General features: G+C 34.7%; 1 protein-coding gene across 1 annotated transcript in view; it reads left to right on the top strand.

The window, feature by feature from the left end:
• The first annotated feature begins 4,129 nt into the window (after positions 1-4,129).
• LOC149779687 (uncharacterized) overlaps positions 4,130-14,046 on the top strand; it is a 29,175-nt gene continuing 19,258 nt past the window's right edge. The window contains exon 1 of the mRNA XM_089938664.1: positions 4,130-4,335. The gene's annotated coding sequence lies outside the window, so the exon portion shown is untranslated. The remainder of the gene's footprint in view (positions 4,336-14,046) is intronic.

Below are 14,046 nucleotides of genomic sequence, written 5' to 3'. Positions count from 1 at the left end.
ACCTCCTATATTCCTTGCCGCATAAATTCTCAATTTCACAAAGATTCTAAATTAGATGTACTTATTATTTCTCTATTATTATTTTTTTTAAAAATTATTTCCCAATCAATTAAATAGCATCTTGACATAATAATTACTAATTTAAAAAAATGTGAACTATGTGCACGTAGTCTACGTGACAAATGCTAGACACATACAATATTCAGTGTTTTCCAAACTTTAGAAAACTGTTAAGCCTAATATAACAATCTTCCGGTTTCCAAATATACTCAGAAGTCCTCAGTTTTATTTATCATAAATAAATTCATCACTTACGATCCACCGTTTACGGCTCATTTACACATTCAACAATTTTTGTGTTATCCTTCAATTAATCTCTTATCATATCAAGTTATCGATTGAAAAACGTGTAGGATTACTTGCAAATGATTTAATACACTGAAACGTGTAAAATATTTGAATTCTGTTGCTTAGAGAAAGGGAGAGGGAAGGGAACGGAAGGTGGGAGTGGTGATGGTGGCTAGTCCTCGTGCATAGCCAGGATCTCTTGTTTTTGTGTTGTGACCAATGTAAACCACCCCTTTTTAGTTGCTTTAGTCACTTTGAAAATGCGGCTACGTGCGAACGACAGCTTGAATATAACGGTCGATCAACAATCTGCGGTACTACAATGTTATCGGCAAGAAAATATAATAGTTTGACCGTACAAGCGTAGTTTGTTACCATGGTAAACTTTATATAGCCGACACTAAATATGGCACGTGGTCGGCATCAATTGATGTGTGTGGTTTAAATGACATATAAAGCTTTCAAAGGATTTTACGATTCATTTGCTTAAATCTCAAACAAATAGTCCTCATATATTCATGACATACTTTTTGTCAGAGAAATAGATAATTGACAGCGGTGATGCTCTTCATCACAGGTAAAAGACAATATTTTCTCTGGAAACATAATTTAGGTATTTACTTGGATTTACTTACTTTACTTCATTAATAATTATTGAGAAAGAAAAACTGTCACTGCCTGAGCTACTGAGTTTAACATAAAGATTCCATAGATTTTGTTGTTGTTATTGTTGTTGGGTTTAACGCCATATTTCAGCACATGAGTGGCTATGCATGGCGGCCAGTATTATGGTGGAGAAAGAACCCGGGAAAACCCCGGGAAGAACCACCGACCCACGAGAAACTACTGGCGAGCTTTCTCACATACCCACGTTAGCCGAATCCTAGACTCGAACCCACGCAGACAGAGGTGAGATGGCAGTGATCCGTAACGGAGAGCGCTTTAGACCACTCGGCCACTCGGGGCCCCCATAGATTTTGTAATACATTTGCCGGTGTTGTCAGTGAGTTACTGGAATAAACCTTTGAATCATCGCTGTTTTATTTTGATAGGGACTACAACTTGAAGTAAACATTACTTGATAACTGACAGGTATATACTTATCTTAAATCACTGATTGACAGAAAATAGGCCCATATATTAATCACTGATTTGTTTGACAGAAAATAAGCCTATATCTTAATTACTGATTTGTTTGACAGAAAAAAGGCCTATATCTTAATTACTGATTTGTTTGACAGAAAAAAGGCCTATATCTTAATTACTGATTTGTTGACAGAAAATAAGCATATATCTTAATTACTGGTTTGTTTGACAGAAAATAGGTCTATATCTTAATCACTGATTTGTTTGGCAGAAAATAGGCATATATCTTAATCACTGATTTGTTTGACAGAAAATAGGTCTATATCCTAATCACTGATTTGTTTTACAGAAAATATAGGCCTATATCTTAATCACTGATTTGTTTGGCAGAAAATATGTCTAACTCTTAATCACTGATTTGTTTGACAGAAAATAGGCCAATATCTTAATCACTGATTGTTTGACAGAAAATAGGCCTATATCTTAATCATTGATTTGTTTTGACAAGACTATATCTACATCTTAAATCACTGATTGACAGAACATAGATCTATATCTTACATCGCTGATTCATTTTGACAGAAAATACATTTACATCTTAAATCAATGCTTCCTTTTGACAGAGATTATTATATTCATTTAGCTGTAAACTGAGCAATACTAGCATGAAAAATTGTGATCGGCTGTTAGGTATGTATAGGTGAGGTTTACCTAATCGCTGTTAGGTATGTATAGGCGAGGTTTACCTAATCGCTTTTAGGTATGTATAGGCGAGGTTTACCTAATCGCTGTTAGGTATGTATAGGCGAGGTTTACCTAATCGCTTTTATGCCTGTATAGGCGAGGTTTACCTAATCGCTGTTAGGTATGTATAGGTGAGCTTTACCTAATCGCTGTTCGGTTTTCCTAATCGCTGTTAAATACTGACGATTTTAATCGATTGTTTAGAAACAATTTTATTTAAAAAACTCATTTTTAGCCTTAATAATAGTTTCATTGAATTTATTTAGGCATTAATGATAGTATGACTTCAAGATAGATTGTACGTTATATCGAATAATATTAACAGTTTTATGTATGGAGCAGGCAGACCGCCAGTATGCAAAATACACCTATACAGTTACGACTTTTTGAAACATGAATGAATACACCCTCCTCGTCCAGCAAATTTATCAACTCCTACCATATAAGTTGCAACATAAATATATCAATTCAGCAGGCACTGACTTAAGATGCAATTTGTAAAGAGGTGTCCAGGTTTAACCTTCTCTTACGTATAACTTGAAATGTGTACCTGGTGAAACAATTAGAAATCTTAGTGTTTTATCTGACCTAATAGAACTGCTGCTAAACGTGCGACAATACGAGAGTATATCCAAATACTCTTGACGCAGCTCTGAAAAGTTTGAAAGACGTCTATAACTCATTTCACTGACAAGGATATTGGTTGTTGTCGAAGCATGTAATTATTGTGCATGGAACTACTGCTAAATGTATGTTCATAAAAGAGATGGCCGTCTGTGCATTACTCCTGTCAAATGGACTATTTTAAAATGATAATCATATCGACATCTAGTTCAAGGTCTTTAAAATCAAATTACATGAATCGATTACACGATTTTGCATGTGCAACAGTTGACCTATATAAACACAGATGTCATGCAAAGCGTATAAAATATATATCCCTATACTATCAAAATAGAACTCAAGGTAACGTTGTTACTAACAAATGTATCTAGAATGTTTCTGAATTCTTTTGATGATCTTTTCCCTTCTGGTATGCCATATGTCCTATAGGAAATAAATGCTTTTAAAATTAAACAGGTGTCGGATCTTTTAAACGATTCTTCTTCTATTTTAATGCATTTAAACGATTCTTCTATTTTAATGCATTTAAACGATTCTTCTATTTTAATGCATTTAAACGATTCTTCTATTTTAATGCATTTAAACGATTCTTCTATTTTAATGCATTTAAACGATTCTTCTATTTTAATGCATATGTAATTGTTAATTATTGTCAACAAAGTTTCTGAGCATGCAGACATCTCGAACAGTTGCTTTGTATCAAAAGGCACATGTATTATTACCAACCTCATTCCACCTATCCGACATTGTTATCTCTTTCATTAATGCATTTCAAAATACAAGTATCCTCAATGACATCATCTCTGTTTATTATAAAATGTTGAAACTTAATGTAAAATAACGCTAAAGCACAATTGATCATACTTACATTCAAGTAACATTATTTTATGTTATTATATTTAAGTCCTAGAACAGGAAATGGTTCATAATGGCGTAGTGGTGGTGGTGGTGTTAGAACATCTATTCAGACTTTCGTAATTTACTGAAAAAGTGTGGCGACGTGTCTAATAGTCAAATTGGTGACATGACATAGTGTAACCCATTGTTTTCTATTCACATGTAAAAACATTATATATATATATATATATATATATATATATATATATATATATATATATATATATATATATATATATATATATAGAGACAGATAGATTGATACATAGATATCTGTCGATAATGAATCAAGCACAAGTTTTGTCACAACCTAGAAAGCCCTAAAAGGTCACTGTTTAGAGAACATCGGCTATGATTGCGTGTTGCCGAATCCATCAGTGTGGATTGTATTACACGTCTGATGGCATATCTCTGGAGATAAGGGTGTGATTGCTGGACAAGATCGGGGTCTAGTAGCGATGAATTTAACTGGGAGACAAAACAATTCCGAATGAGTTTTGTTAATTAAAAATGATAAGAGCTATCTAGATCCGATCAGTTAATTAACGCTGAATGATCAGAGATTTACTGCGTTAAGCCTTTTGTTTGGAATTCGTGACTGTGACGAGATAATGCACTCCATGGATATCTTACCAGGTAATAACAGACATGTACTCAAACTGTTTATTTGGATGTTTTCAATGTGATTAATTCGAGTAACTACATTTTCTCCAGCTAATTTTTTTTAAGGTCAGTATAATCTTTCTCTCTTTATTTCTCTCTCTCTCGCAGACACACGCACACGCGAAAATCAACAGACTGAATGTTAATTTTAATGATGTCAATTTATGCTGCGTTTGTTTTTTTTAAAATTATTATTCAATTCATCGGACTGTCTAATCTCGTTTCTACCTTGCTCTATTTCTATCTTGCGCTGACAAATGGCACTAAACCCAACAATAACAACAACAACAACAACAACCTTGCTCTCTTTCTTTTGAAAGCATTTCGAGGTGTTTCTTTATTCTTTCATTTGTGATCACATCATTTTGTTATCGCAATTACTGGTTTCTTCTGCAAACCTATGTAAATCTAAATACATAGAGATCTACATTCGTTCCATTCGATGTATGTAAGTTCTTTTGTACGCTTTTGGGTCTTTCTATCTGTGTTTCTACAGGTACTTTATTTTGAATGATAGTTTAAGTGATTTTTGAACACAGCACACTTTATTCATAAAGTAACAAGCAACCCTTTGTTGACTGTCCTTGTTTCTTTATGTGTCAGTGACTGTATGCATATACAGTATAATGAACTTAAATTGTCTTCTTCTTAGATACCATATTTTTAGGACTTACCTTTTATATGCACTGTATATCCATTATTGTGCTGAATTGCCGCAAAATGCTTATATATGTATAGCTATATTAAATATATGTGCAGCTATTTTTTAGATGTACTTATATCCCTATTTTTGATACTGTATACTCTTTCTTTCCATCGTTCCTCCTTGGGTTCTTTTCCCCTGCGCAACAACTCGCAGATATATATATGAGAGAGGCATACAGCGAAATTTTATCCCAGCTCGACATAAAACTAGTTTCTTGCATAAGTATGCGCACACACTCGTACATGCAAGCACACCCAAAAGCACACACATGTACTTCAAACCATACATGAACGCAAGTGAGAACACGTACATAAACTCACGTGTAAGACACACAAAAATATAAAAGTGTTTCGTCTTTTTGATTTCTGAAAAGTTAGTAAACTAAGAAATCAATGGAATTAGTACCTAAGCATGTCTGATACTTTACAATGCCATCCTCCTAATTTTAATAGACGTTATTTTTATTTGCCATATGTTTAAACCTCTTGCAGTCTTGTATTATAGATCGACTAGATCAATATTTGAATGACATTCGTACTTGATTTATTGCCTGCAGTAGTCCAAACATTACCTTGCCGCTCTCGTAACTCCCTTTGTAAGACACTTGACTCCATACATTATTGACCCGAGATTCTGTTGGGTTAAAGCAATGGATAGTTATGTTACTAACACAGCTTGTATGGGTTGCTACTTCAGGTATGGCTGCTTGAATAACTCAGTTTATTGTTTTATCGTTCCTCACCGGCATTTAATATTAGCAAAACATCTGCTCCAGCTGCTTCTAACATAAAATATATTGTAAAGACTTTCTAACATAGACCTTGTAAAGACCTTCTAAAACAGATATTGTAAAGACCTTCTAACACAGACATTGTAAAGACTTTCTAACATAGACCTTGCAAAGACTTTCTAACATAAACCTTGTAAAGAAATCTAATATAAACCTTGTAAAGACCTTCTAGCGCAGACCTTGTAAAGACTTTCTAACATAGACCTTGTAAAAACCTTCTAACAAAAACCTTGTAAAGACTTTCTAACATAAACCTTTAAAGACTTTCTAAAGACTTTCTAACATAGACCTTGTACAGATCTTTTAACATAGACCTGCGAAGACTTTCTAACATAGAACTTGTAAAGACTTTCTAACATAATCATTGTAAAGACCTTCACACATAAACATTGTAAACACCTACTAACATGGACCTTGGAAAGACTTTCTAACATAGACCTTGTAAAGACCTTGTAACATGGACCTTGTAAAGACCTTCTAACAAAGACCTTGTAAACACTTTCTAACATAGACCTTGTCAAGACCTTCTAGCACAGACCTTGTAAAGACTTTCTAACATAGACCTTGTAAAGACCTTCTAACAAAAACCTTGCAAAGACTTTCTAACATAAACCTTGTAAAGACTTTCTAAAGACTTTCTAACATAGACCTTGTAAAGACCTTCTAGCATAGACCTTGTAAAGACCTTTTAACAAAAACTTTGCAAAGACCTTCTAACATAGACCTTGTAAAAACTTTCGAAAAATAGAATTTGTAAAGACCTTCTAACAAAAACCTTGTAAAGACTTTCTAACATAGACCTTGTAAAGACTTTCTAACAAAAACCTTGTAAAGACTTTCTAACATAGACCTTATAAAGACTTTCTAACATAGACCTTGTAAAGACCTTCTAACAAAAACCTTGCTAAGACTTTCTAACAAACCTTGTAAAGACTTTCTAACATGAACCTTGTAAAGACCTTGTAGCATGGACCTTGTAAAGACCTTGTAGCATGGACCTTGTAAAGACTTTCTAACATAAACCTTGTAAAGACTTTCTAACATAAACCTTGTAAAGACTTTCTAACATGGACCTTTTGAAGACCTACTAACATGGACCTTGTAAAGACCTACAAAAACATGGACCTTGTAAAGACCTTCTTACATAGACTTTGTAAAAACTTTCTAACATAGACTTTGTAAAGACCTTGTAGCATGGACCTTGTAAAGACCTACTAACATAGACTTTGTAAAGACCTTGTAGCATGGACCTTGTAAAGACTTTCTAACATAGACCTTGTAAAGACTTTCTAACATAGACTTTGTAAAGACTTTCTAACATAGACTTTGTAAAAACTTTCTAACATAGATTTTGTAAAGACTTTCTAACATAGACTTTGTAAAAACTTTCTAACATAGACCTTGTAAAGACTTTCTAACATAAACCTTGTAAAGACCTTCTAGCACAGACCTTGTAAAGACCTTCTAACATAGACTTTGTAAAGACTTTCTAACATAGACTTTGTAAAGACTTTCTAACATAGACTTTGTAAAGACTTGCTAACATAGACCTTGAAAAGATCTTCTAACATAGACCTTGTAAAGACTTTCTAACATAGACCTTGTAAAGACCTTCTAACAAAAACCTTGCAAAGACTTTCTAACATAAACCTTTAAAGACCTTCTAGTACAGACCTTGTAAAGACCTTCTAACATAGACTTTGTAAAGACTTTCTAACATAGACTTTGTAAAGACTTTCTAACATAGACTTTGTAAAGACTTGCTAACATAGACCTTGAAAAGATCTTCTAACATAGACCTTGAAAAGATTTTCTAACATAGACCTTGTAAAGACTTTCTAAGATAGACCTTGTAAAGACTTTCTAACACAGAACTTGTAAAGACTTTCTAACATAAACCTTGTAAAGATCTTCTAACATAGACTTTGTAAAGACTTTCTAACACAGATCTTGTAAAGACTTTCTAACATAGACCTTGAAAAGATTTTCTAACATAGACCTTGTAAAGACTTTCTAAGATAGACCTTGTAAAGATTTTCTAAGATAGACCTTGTAAAGACCTTCTAACATAGACCTTGAAAAGACTTTCTAACATAGACCTTGTAAAGACTTTCTAAGATAGACCTTGTAAAGACCTTCTAACATAGACTTTGTAAAGACCTTCTAACATAGACTTTGTAAAGACTTGCTAACATAGACCTTGTAAAGACCTTCTAACATAGACTTTGTAAAGACTTTCTAACATGCACTTTGTAAAGACTTGCTAACATAGACCTTGAAAAGATTTTCTAACATAGACCTTGTAAAGACTTTCTAAGATAGACCTTGTAAAGACTTTCTAAGATAGACCTTGTAAAGATTTTCTAGCATAGACCTTGTAAAGACTTTCTAAGATAGACCTTGTAAAGATTTTCTAAGATAGACCTTGAAAAGATTTTCTAACATAGACCTTGTAAAGACTTTCTAAGATAGACCTTGTAAAGACTTTCTAAGATAGACCTTGTAAAGATTTTCTAAGATAGACCTTGAAAAGATTTTCTAACATAGACCTTGTAAAGACTTTCTAAGATAGACCTTGTAAAGATTTTCTAAGATAGACCTTGAAAAGATTTTCTAACATAGACCTTGTAAAGACTTTCTAAGATAGACCTTGTAAAGATTTTCTAAGATAGACCTTGTAAAGACTTTCTAGCATAGACCTTGTAAAGACTTTCTAGCATAGACCTTGTAAAGACTTTCTAACACTGGGAAGGGTATGGGTGTGAGGGAGGCTTACATTGTGAATTATCCTCTTCAAATATTCCTTTTTTTTTTGGTTCATTCATCCCCATTTTCGTTATTTTCTTTAATAGGTGGTGTATGGGTGTGTGTGTGTGAATAATGTTAGTTCCACATTTACGTGGATCAACCATTGATTATTTTTCATAAGCTTTTTCTATTGGGACGGCAAACAAAAACGACAATCAGTTTACAAACTTGTGATGCTTTCACTGATTTTTACCTTCGTTATTTAATTCCTGTCATTCAAAATGTAAATAGATCAGTTTTTGTCGGCATTTTTTTGTTACCTGTCTGTTTTGATGTTGGTTGTATTTTTACCTGGCGAAGTGCTTAATTATCTTGGACACACACACATACAAACGTGGTATATACGTATCTATTTTCAAGGCCAACCTAAGCTGCCATGTTTGTGGTTATTCTATATATTGGCGAGGTCCTCTGCTATATAAAGATAAACTGATTAATCGGTATTAGAAAGAATAGTATGTAGCAATCAATACATTATTTTATCCAAACGTTTCGAGGTAAAATTGTATCGTATAATCATTCCAGTAAATGATACTCTCTCTCGTTCTCTCTCTCTCTCTCTCTCTCTCTCTCTCTCTCTCTCTCTCTCTCTCAGACAGATGACCAATTCGGTGGAATAAATGGTTAGAGCTTCCGCCTCGGATGTGAGAGGTCGCGGGTTCGAACCCCGGTCAAAAAGTCATTCAAAATACTTATAAAAATGGCATGCAGCTGCCTCGCTTGCCGATCAGCATTACTAGGTTAGTATTAAGACTGGTCGGATTGGTGTCTGGATAATATGGCTGGGTGGGACATCATGCTACGTGACTGCGGCATGACGCCCCGGTGCTGTACATCTATATAAATTACCACACTGCAGACACCGTAGCAATAAGACTAAAATTGTTAAAGCTACGTTAAATATCTAAATCACACCTCCTCTCTTTCTCTCTCTCTCTCTCTCTCTCTCTCTCTCTCTCTCGTGTCTCAATATATTGGTAGTTATCCTGGCGTATCCACAGCCACTTCCCTTAATGACTCGCACCACAATTTGTGAAAAAGATATAAATTTTAAAAGCTGATAGAAAGTATTCACCACAAAAAAGAAGATATAAACTTTGAAAGATGATGGAAAGTATGCAGACAAATAAGGCATATGTTACATACATAAACAAATCAAACGCTTACACGAAAAAATACATGTATAGTTTATCAAATTTAGTGTTTTTGCAAAATTGTTGTAATAGATGGGTAAGGTTAGCAACAAATCGGACATTAAATTGTTGTGACCTTCTTCAGGCTTTTTCATGTCATGTACATGCAACAAGCACGTTGTTGAAGATCCTGCTAGATGTTGCATGAACATGGTCCACTTTGATATTTAATTTGGCACTCTTTCACATGGTCCACTTTGGTATTTAATTTGACACTCTTTCACATGGTCCACTTTGATATTTAATTTGGCACTCTTTCATATGGTCCACTTTGATATTTAATTTGGCACTCTTTCACATGGTCCACTTTGATATTTAATTTGGCATTCTTTCACATTGTTCACTTTGATATTTAATTTGGCACTCTTTCACATGGTCCACTTTGATATTTAATTTGGCACTCTTTCATATGGTCCACTTTGATACTTAATGTTGCACTCTTTCACATGGTCCACTTTGATACTTAATTTGGCACTCTTTCATATGGTCCACTTTGATACTTAATTTTGCACTCTTTCACATGGTCCACTTTGATACATAATTATACACCTTTTTCATATGTCATTAACGTAGTTGTCTAAACGTGCTTACATGTGACTGAAGAAGTTTCATTGGTAAACTGCAAACATTTTCAAATCAATTAGCATATAACCCAATACAGAAATTAATTAGCACATAACCCAATACAGAAATCAATTAGCATATAACCCAATACAGAAATCAATTAGTATATAACCTAATACAGAAATCAATTAGCATATAACCCAATATAGAAATGCAGTTTTGATTGTTGAAACATCGTATGAGGAAAACCATTTAACACATCTTTATGACATCTCCGAACACAGACATGTAATTCTGATTATTTAAACAGTATTCGAGAACAGTCCTGGAACAAGAATGTTTCAAAATTTCTTACATATACCCCGTATTAATAAAACAGTTTTACACGGAATGAGGCGAAATCAAAAATGTGATACAAAATGTAACAATACCAAAGGCACAGCTTGGTGACTGCATACTGTTTATTAGGGAAAGAAATGATTGGGTTTCATCGGTACATTCGTGTTTTGTTTTTTTAAATTATTTCTTTTGAGGTTTAGAAATGTTTCGTAATATAATTGTGTGCTCTGCATTAAGAGGTTAATGTTAGGACTGGTCCACTTCACACACACACACACACACACACACACACACACGTTCTTGTAAAACCTACAAAACGGGGACATATGATTTTTACCATCAAAACGGGGACATTTTTATTTTAACAAGTTATGAGCGATAAAGATCTATTTTAATATGCATGTGACACATACATGTCATTTCTAATTGATTTGTGGTTGATTTCCAAGAAACACTGTATGAGAATCTTTACCATCAGAACGGGGACACACACATATACAGAATGGGGACACACACATATACAGAATGGGGACACACATATACAGAATGGGGACACACACATATACAGAATGGGGACACACATATATACAGAATGGGGACACACACATATACAGAATGGGGACACACACATATACAGAATGGGGACACACATATATACAGAATGGGGACACACACATATACAGAACGGGGACACACACATATACAGAACGGGGACACACACATATACAGAATGGGGACACACACATATACAGAATGGGGACACACACATATACAGAATGGGGACACACACATATACAGAATGGGGACACACACATGTACAAAATGGGGACACACATATACACAGTGCTGGAAATTATACAATCAAATAGGGGACATTCAATAAGTATGTACTTTGATTCAAAATAGAAATCAATTCAATCGAAATAATGCAGTAATCTCACTTGATACACACATTCTCCCATCCATATTAATAAACTAAATTAAAATTACCATGTTGAATCTTTATATAATGTTTATTGTATATATATATTAGTATAAATGGTGTCCAGGAGTTTGAAGAAGTTGAATTGTCAGAATTGTGTGAAAATACAAAGAATGTGTCCCTTTTTCTAAAATGAAATAATCAAAGATCTGCATGCCAATCTTCAGTTAAAATAATTTTACTGGCAAGACTACGGTTTAGAATTTCAAATGTCCCACAATATAACACATTTTTAACGTTGGTGTACAAAAATTACCATTTTAGTGCAATCCCTTTCATTAATAAGACAATGAATGATAAGATCAAATCAATATGAAACACACCAAAAGTTTATTTTGTATGATGGCGTGGATTAGTTTTGGTGAGCTCAGGTCAGAGCAGCATAAGTGTCCCTGAGCCAAATAGTCCCTATTAAAATCTAATTGTGTGGCTCGACTGTGTGATGCCATGTGCAGTATTCGTGATAGTGACCGGTAAATCGTACAATTAAATGATCGAGAATGGACGGTCACGTTATCTGCAGACGCCTTTTATCCTTACTATGATGGTAAATATGGTGTAGAGTTACAGGCGAAATGAGGCTTAAAACTCATGATTTGACTGACTTAAGGTAGCGTAGGAAAAATAGTTCCCGGTATTTGGTGTTTGAGTTGTGATTTGAATTTTATGGTAGTTAAGTACCGGCTTTACGTTACGGAAATGTATTAACGAGAAACAATGCATTTATGAGGTAGACAGGCAACTGTGAAGTTGTGATGTACATGTGTAGTTGTGATATTGGTGGTCATGCATTAATTGAAGGAAAATTATTCTAGTTTGTTTTATTCGTTCACTAAAGAGACCTCTTGTATGTAAAATTATTAATGTTCTGCCTTTCGCTTAGTGAAGACAGTTGTAACTTTAAAGTTGCATATTTGTGGTCATTGATTGATTAGAGAAAAATTGACGACTGTTAAGACGTCTTAACTACACCACAACATTCAATTTCGACCACACATCGTTTGAACTAGTGCAAACCAAACTCACACTGGAGCAAAGGTCAGCCCATATTTTCTGCCTATACCGCCCTCCTCCTAGTAGAAAAAACAAGCTGGCTGACTCTCTCTTTTTGGAGCAGTTTCCGAATCTCCTGGACTATGGAAATTCGATAGGTCGCAACCTTATTATTCCTATAGATTTCAACTTTCACTTTGACTGTCCCGGAAACTCAAATACATCAAAACTCATAGATTCCATTAATGTTTTCAACCTCATACAGTTAGTTAACCAACCCACCCATAAACATGGTCACAATTTAGACTGGATTCTTAATAGACCCGATGATAACATTCTACGGTCCTCCCTGGTATCCCATGACCTTGCATCAGATCACCTCTGCATTATATGCCATCTTGACGTATCAGTCCTTAACGCTCCACCTTTATCTGCTACTAAGAGAAACCTCTGTATGATAAATAGAACCAAACTAATGCACGACATCCAAACTAACCTAACAACTTGCTTGCCTCCTAACCGCAGAACAACTCGATAACTGTCTGCGTTCATTGTTTGACAAACATGCCCCAGCTACCAAGTGCAGAGTATCAATTCAAAAGTGTTCTCCATGGTATAGCATTGTTAGGGACCAGCTTCTCACTGATAAAAGAGACCGCCGTAAAGCTGAGAGGCTCTGGCTTTCCACCAGACTCACTATTCATAAGCAAATCTATGAAGTCGCTAAGAAGAATGTCACAAAATAGTCCATGCAGCGAAATCAGCCCACTACACTAATAAGGCCATGGAAAGTTCCAGCTGCAAAGAGCTCTTCGAGATTACTAACAAGCTAATGTCAAGGAACAAATCAACACCACTTCCAACTACCTTCTCTCCAGTCGACCTTCCGGACATGTTTGCAAATTTCTTCCGTGACAAAGTACAAACCATTAGAGGTAAGCTTGACACCATAATTTCAATTGACTCGTCGTCACCATACAGTTGGGATACAGAATTTGAGCGGCAACCATTAGCAGCATTTGAACCTGTCTCTATGGATTTCGTACGTACAGTCCTGATGAAAAGTGCACCAAAGTCATGTGAACTTGATCCAATTCCAACATCACTGCTGCTTGATCGCTTAGATCCAGTATTGCCTTCACTAACTGATGTTAATAATACCTCTCTCTCATCCGGGGAATTCCCATCATTTTTCAAAACTGCCATTGTAAAGCCTCTGCTGAAGAAACCAACACTAGACAATAATGATTTAAAGAACTACCGCCCAGTTTCTAATCTCCCATTCATATCAAACATCTTAGAAAAGGTT

This window comes from Sinohyriopsis cumingii, chromosome 17 (genome assembly GCF_028554795.1).
Source record: "Sinohyriopsis cumingii isolate HCF-2022 chromosome 17, ASM2855479v2, whole genome shotgun sequence".
NCBI lineage: Eukaryota > Metazoa > Mollusca > Bivalvia > Unionida > Unionidae > Sinohyriopsis > Sinohyriopsis cumingii.
The sequence above is the reverse complement of the archived record's forward strand: the minus strand, read 5'-3'. Positions and strand labels throughout refer to the sequence as shown.